Source organism: Culex pipiens, chromosome 2, assembly GCF_016801865.2.
Source record: "Culex pipiens pallens isolate TS chromosome 2, TS_CPP_V2, whole genome shotgun sequence".
Classification (NCBI taxonomy): domain Eukaryota; kingdom Metazoa; phylum Arthropoda; class Insecta; order Diptera; family Culicidae; genus Culex; species Culex pipiens.
In genome coordinates this window covers 166,392,231-166,399,099 of record NC_068938.1, presented here as the reverse complement: position 1 = coordinate 166,399,099, position 6,869 = coordinate 166,392,231, and positions in this window count along the sequence as shown.

Here is a 6,869-nt window from a genome sequence, read left to right as displayed (position 1 = left end):
CATTAAAAAGTCTTACTAGAAAAGCATTGGTTAGCTTTTCTAATACGACTTTTTAATTCAACTTTAAGTTTGATTGTAAAAGGATAATTTGGATAGTTCTAACATTACTTTCAATTATTCTTTCAAAGCAAATTCAATTTATCCTTTCAAAGCATTTTTTTACTACAAAATATTCAGGAGCTTTCAGAAGCTTGTGAAAACTTGTGAAAATCTGAACTGACAAATTTTCTTGTATAAACACTTAGAGCGGTATAACTCGTAAAAGCAACATTTGACGTTTTACAATTGGAAAAACGTAAAGATTTAGTCTCCAAGTTATAACGGTTCATTAAAAAAAATTTTTAAAACGTGCAAGTCATAAACATTAAAATGAAATGTTTAAGCTGTGGAGTAGACACTCAGTTTTATCTTTTTATTTCTCAAATTCAATATTTTTCTAAACAATTTTCTAACAGTTTATTATGCCCTGGGGTCAAATCAGCTAAGTGTACGGATTTTTGCTAAGCAAGAGTTGGTAGCCTTAGCATAAAACAAAAATTGCAAACAATTAGCTAAATTGCAGCGAAAAATTGGAAACAATTGCAAAAACGCATTATTGAAGCAAAGTCGATAGTAAAAGAAAACCAAAATAAACTTAATTAAAATTCAATTCTAACTACAATGTATTTTGTGATTGTTTTTTTAATCGAAAAATATCAAACAATGAACAAAATTAGCAAAATAAAAAAGATTTATCAAACAATGAAAAATTAATGTCAATAGCACATTCAATGAAAGCATAATCAGAGCATATTTTATGAAAATTATTTCAAACAGCATCTAATTATTGAATGTAAATTTGCACAAAAAAGTTTAATTTAAGAATTTGTGCTACTAAATCGATATTTTATTATAAATACAATATAAAACGAATCATTTAGTACGTACCTATACAGTAGAAAAAGCATAATTTTAAATGGTTGAAAAAAGTGTATTCTTACCCAAATTTTGCCATTATTATCAGATGTTATTTACCAGGTTCTTTTAATTTTTTCAGGTCGAGAATTTGATCATTATAATGAAGCAATTTGGAGGTACCGTTAACTGGAGTGACTTTCATAGCCTGGGGTGACATTGATAGAAATTTGATTTGGCCGCTGATTTTGATACATCCATTGTATCAGTCACATTTTTGCATATATGTTTCATAAAAAGCTATCCCTTAATGCTTACATACTCAAAATTCTCAAAAATGTTTAGATATTAATTTGACGGGCATTTGAAAAACCTATCAAAGTCACCCCGGGCTATCAAGGTCACCCAAGTTTACGATACCTGTTCCTTATATGGGTCATTCCATCTGAAGCGTAACAGCATTTGAAAATTACCATCTCCGATTCTGCTCAAATTTGGCAGAGCTGTTGAGACTATCAAAACATGCAAAAATCCCGAATTTCATCCAAATCGGAGCACCCCCTCCATTTTTGTACCCTCCCAACAAATCGACTTTCGACTTCATCATCGTATTCCCCGTCAAATTTTACATAAGAATCACTTATCGGCAGAAAGGAATATGTTTCGTTCCAGAGATATCGAATTTGAAAGTTTTGAGTACTTGAGATTACCTGTATTTGCTTTATCTGCCGCATCTGCTAGAAGCACTCGGGCGCGCTGATCAATAACTGCTACCTGTGTATTTATTGAAATAAGATTTCATCCGAAATAATCATTTGCAAATTAGGCAAAAAATGAATGTACACCACTGTAGGAAACTGCTTTATAATCTTAAAACGTAGTATACGGTGAACTTGTGTGCTATCCCACAGGACAGAGCAAGAACGACACGCAATAGAGGGCAGAATGAAATTCCCGCAGGTGAAATATACAGACTATATGATTTTTTTTATTTTCTTATTTAATTTCTCAATCTATGTCAAATTTTGTTGTTGTTTATTAAAGTGACTTTAACCTAGAGAGAATGTCAAATGAATAGTTTAAAAATGAACTCAGATCTAAAACTTAGACAACATATATGTACAATTAATTTAGCTTTTTGTTTGGAATAACTTCATTTTAAATAATAAAATAAAGAGATAATTTAATTAAAAACACAGCAAAACTTCTTCATGCATTCATAAGATTTCCTTAATCGTGTTGTTGAATTCTTCGTACCGTCATCAGGGGTGACATTGGTTTTGGGGGGGTGATTGGGTTGTACAAAAATGCAGCAATTTGTATGACTCATTCTCACCTCCAGATCCAATGTCACCCCTGATGAAGGTTTCATCAACGTTGTTAATCAATTCCAAGGAATTTTCCCTCAAGGACTCAACCAAACCATAACCTTCAACAACTTTTTATCTATTGTGACTAGGCATTAACCGCGGTAGTCTCCCCAAGTTACAAACCTCCAACGAAAAAACAAACTCCCGTTCCACCCGCTCCCGTTTCACCACCAAACAAATATAAATAACTTTCCCACGGCGGCGAGGGACTCAATGACAAGGAAAGCATTCCCGCGGGGGAAGCTCCGAGGACGCGTTTGTTGGCTCCCGCGCGAGGAAAATGATTTACTCACCATCAAGGCAGCGTGTCAGCGTGTTTGTGTGTCATTTATATGTAAAATAGTGAGATCGATAAAGGAGGACTGAGTTTTGTTGCATGGCGGAAAAGTTTGTTTAACTGATTCCTTTTTTCGACGCGGTGAATTAACGTCATCACGAATTTTCATGAAAATGTCGGAAAATTACACATGATTAACTGACTTGAAAAAGACGACACATTTGTTACCAGCAAAACCTTCATTTACAATATCAAATGTGGAGCATAGTAAGTCCTCAACATAGATAACACTTTGTTGCAACATAAGTATGATAAAGTGCATTTCCAACATACACTGGGTAGCAAGCTTTACCAAAGAAAATTCAAAACTGCTCGAGCGGAAGCGTGCATTGGATACGAGCGTGCTTGAATTAGCCGAGACACAGTTGCATGCAAGTCGCGTTAGTTCTAACTTTGATACGTAGATGTCGCATGGTAGGGTGGTTCAAAGTTGTTTCACGTCTTTATTCTATGAAGATCTCCTGCCACTTAACGTGTCATGTAATGGTGGAAATATACCCATTTTAACCACACTAAGTTTTTAAACCTATTCCCTTCACTTTTGCAATTTTTCGATAATAAAAATGGACCGCGAAAGGGAATATTTCTATTTTTTCTGGCACTCTAATTGTTATAGAATAAGAATGCTTAAGACATTAGAAAAGTTTTCTCACCGTGATCGCCCCCACAATCGGACGATATCTATTTCTTTATTTTATATTTTTATATTTTTTCTATATTTTATATTTTTTTATTTATTTATTTATTTTTTTATACTTTGTGACTTTTTCCTTTTTCCTTTCCCTAGTAATGGCAACTAGGGTGAATCGGGAATACAGCATGAACAGAGAAAGTAGTACAAAACACCTCATTGACCTAATTTTATTGATCGACTCGAAACTAATAAAAAAAAATTAAAAAAATTTCATAAGCATTACTTAAACAGCAGCAAGCGCTTGAATTTTGAGTAGTTTGTGTTGCGTGAAAGTAGACTTTTTGAAAAAAAAAAAAAAACAACTTGTACAATTGATTAATAATATATTTCAAAACGTTTATAGAGAGGAACGGCATGTAATTCCAACGGGCACCTAATGTTGGCATATCAGCACTTTAGCGTTCGTTTACAGCCTATAAAAGATAGCTAGCTTTAAGGGATGTGAGCAAGAATGTTTCCATCGAAAGTTCTGCAAAACAACTTGTTTTAATAGTTAGAATATGCAAATTGAATGGAATTAGAACCCAAATCCTCAACCCGCCAAAGATACGAAATTTTTTTTCCATATGTTTGTTTGAATCATAAGTCCATAGGACTTAGTTGCATTTTTGTTACAGTGTCATAAGTGGACTGTAGTTCAAAGCATTTAGTTATGCTTTTGTTTTAAAAATAGAAAAATTAGGATGGTCAAAGCCGTGGGACAGAACTTAAAACAAATTTACTAAATCATCTATCAAAATTTCGTTGTTTATGGACACCCCCGGACCAATTTTATAACAAATTTCTGGGGATGGTGGGGCAACTTCAGCATGTTGCCTCCCTGTGCACGAGTGGTTATACAGAAGGACCAATTCTGGATTAATTCCAATTTTAATTAATTTCCAGGATTAATTTCCAAAAAGATGGAACAAAGCAAAAAAATGATGGTAATATTCATCAGGAAATGGGGACAGATTTTGTGGAAAAAAAAATTATTAATTTTACTCCAGAAAATGATGAATTTTCATCAGTTATTGATGAATATTCATCAGGTTCACATTTTTACACATTTTTTATGTAATATTACTCATAAAAACCCGATTTAATATCACCAGAGGTGAAATAGAGCCTTTCTTACAAAATGATGAAATTCCGAGAAATATATTTGTGCAATTAATTTTTCAGAAACATAATGATACCATCCAGTGAGTTTAATTAAAAACGTTACTTAATCCACCTTTAGGTGGTTGGTGCCTTCCTCATATTCATAAAGTCAATACATTCAGTAAAAATAGCAACATTCCCCCTTAACATGTTTAACAAATCAACTTTATTACTCATTTCTTTTGATATGGTTCGCAGATCATCAATATTTCTGGCTCATCGGCAAGGTCTGATAAAAAAAACCTATCCAACGATAGTTCGCATGGAAGATTCAGACAATATTTTTATCACAATATCTGAAATCAAACCTCTAAAAAGTGTATAAATAACACTTAAGTGCCAATAACTTTTGATAGGATTGTCAGATCCTTGATGTTTTAGGCTCATTTGAAAGGTCTTTCGATTATCTAACTAACGATGGGTCGCATGATAGACCCGGACATCATTTTTACTGAAATATCTGAGATCCGGCCTCCAAAAAGTGTATAAATAACACTTAAGTGTCAATAACTTTTGATAGGATTGTCAGATCCTTGATGTTTTAGGCTCATTTGAAAGGTCTTTCGATTATCTAACTAACGATGGGTCGCATGATGGACCCGGACATCATTTTCATTGAAATATCTGAGATCCGGCCTCCAAAAAGTGTATAAATAACACTTAAGTGCTAATAACTTTTGATAGGGTTATCAGATCTTCAATGTTTTGGGCTCATTGGAAAGGTCTTTTTAATACCTTTCTGAAAATGTATAACATGACAGGGTTTCTTACAAAAACCACCCTTTTTACAATCTTCCGGACATACGCCAAAATCGTTTTTTTAGCATAACTTTTGAAGTACTTTACTAAACTTCATAATTTTCAATAGGGACTTATGGGACCCCAAGACGAATCGAATGAGACCAAAACGGTCCAAATCGGTTAAGCCAGTGCTGAGATAATCGAGTGCATATTTTTTGGTGCACAGACCCACATCCCTACACACACACACACACACAGACATTTGCTCAGAATTTGATGCTGAGTCGATAGGTATACGTGAAGGTGGGTCTACGAGGTCAAATTAAGAAGTTCATTTTTCGAGTGATTTTATAGCCTTTCCTCAGTAAGGTGAGGAAGGCAAAAAACATATTGGATAGACATTATTAGAAAAAAATAAAGGGTACTCAATCTTTATTGTTAGTCTATGATTAACTTTAAAAAATATGTATCGCTATTGCACTTTGTCGATCTATTATGAGAAGCCAGAAAGAACACTTTCACGCGCAGCGTAAAACGCGCAAGCGTAAAAGCGCTGGCGTTGAAACTTCGACTTGACGACTTGTCGAGCTTTCGAGTGAGAACGAGCCGGGACTTCGAATTTGATGTTCAGTATATGATTTTGTATAAAACCAAAAATTTAATAGGAAAAAATAGGGTAAAAATAAGACGAAAAACACTAAAATGGCTATATCTCTGGAAATACATTTTGGAAAAGCTTCAAATTTTGGGCCCAAGCAGTTAATGGCGCATGTTTTCGAATGGCTTTTTGTTTGAAACTGAATTCTTTAAATTTGATAGTGTTATCTGTAAAATAGTCCAAAAAATACCTCTAAAAATGGCTTTGACCACATTTACTGGTCGAAAATTGTGAATTGAAAAATAAAATGTTCGTCTCCGACCCCACGGCTACAGATCTGACTTTTAAAAATTGTGGGTTTTACGAGCGGTTTTCCAGTGATGGAAGACACAAATTTTTAAGAGCGGATACAGACATCGGCCATGTATTTCAGAAAAAGAGCTCTCAAAAATCAGACTTTGAGTTCCGGGTTTCGGGCCAAAATTCAATCGAAAGAGCGCATCTAAACCTTCAATTTAGTAATAGGATGAAAAAAGCGTTTTTCCAAAAGCAAACCTTAAACCTTTCTTTTGTAAGAAAGGCAAAAGGTAATATTCAACCTACCAAATTTTCAACATTCCAAAATTCCACTTTTTTCTGTGAATTTTGACGAAAACATTTTTTTGTTGCTAAACTTAACCAGTTTATGTGAAATATATTTATCAGAGCAGGAATATACAAAATAAATTGTTGTCATTTTTTGCATGTCTATTTTCATTAAAATTTTGATTTGCTCTTCCTAAAATTTTAGATCAATGCAAATTACACAAGATTCTGGAAATATTCTAGTATAAGTTTCCTTTGTGAGTTTCTTCCATTTTTGTAGATTTGTGTAACTGTTTAATATAAGATTAATTCTTTATAAAATATTTCACTGTCACTATTCTGACTGAAACTATAGCATAAAATAGATCATCGTTCTAGTCATGAATAAAACAATCCCTGGTCAATAAAGAAAAATCGGTTTGAAACTGATTATTTTTCCGTTTTTTTTTAACACCATAGAAATTCAAACTTTTTCTCGAGCTTAGGAGTTTAGGTGTCAATCATTTT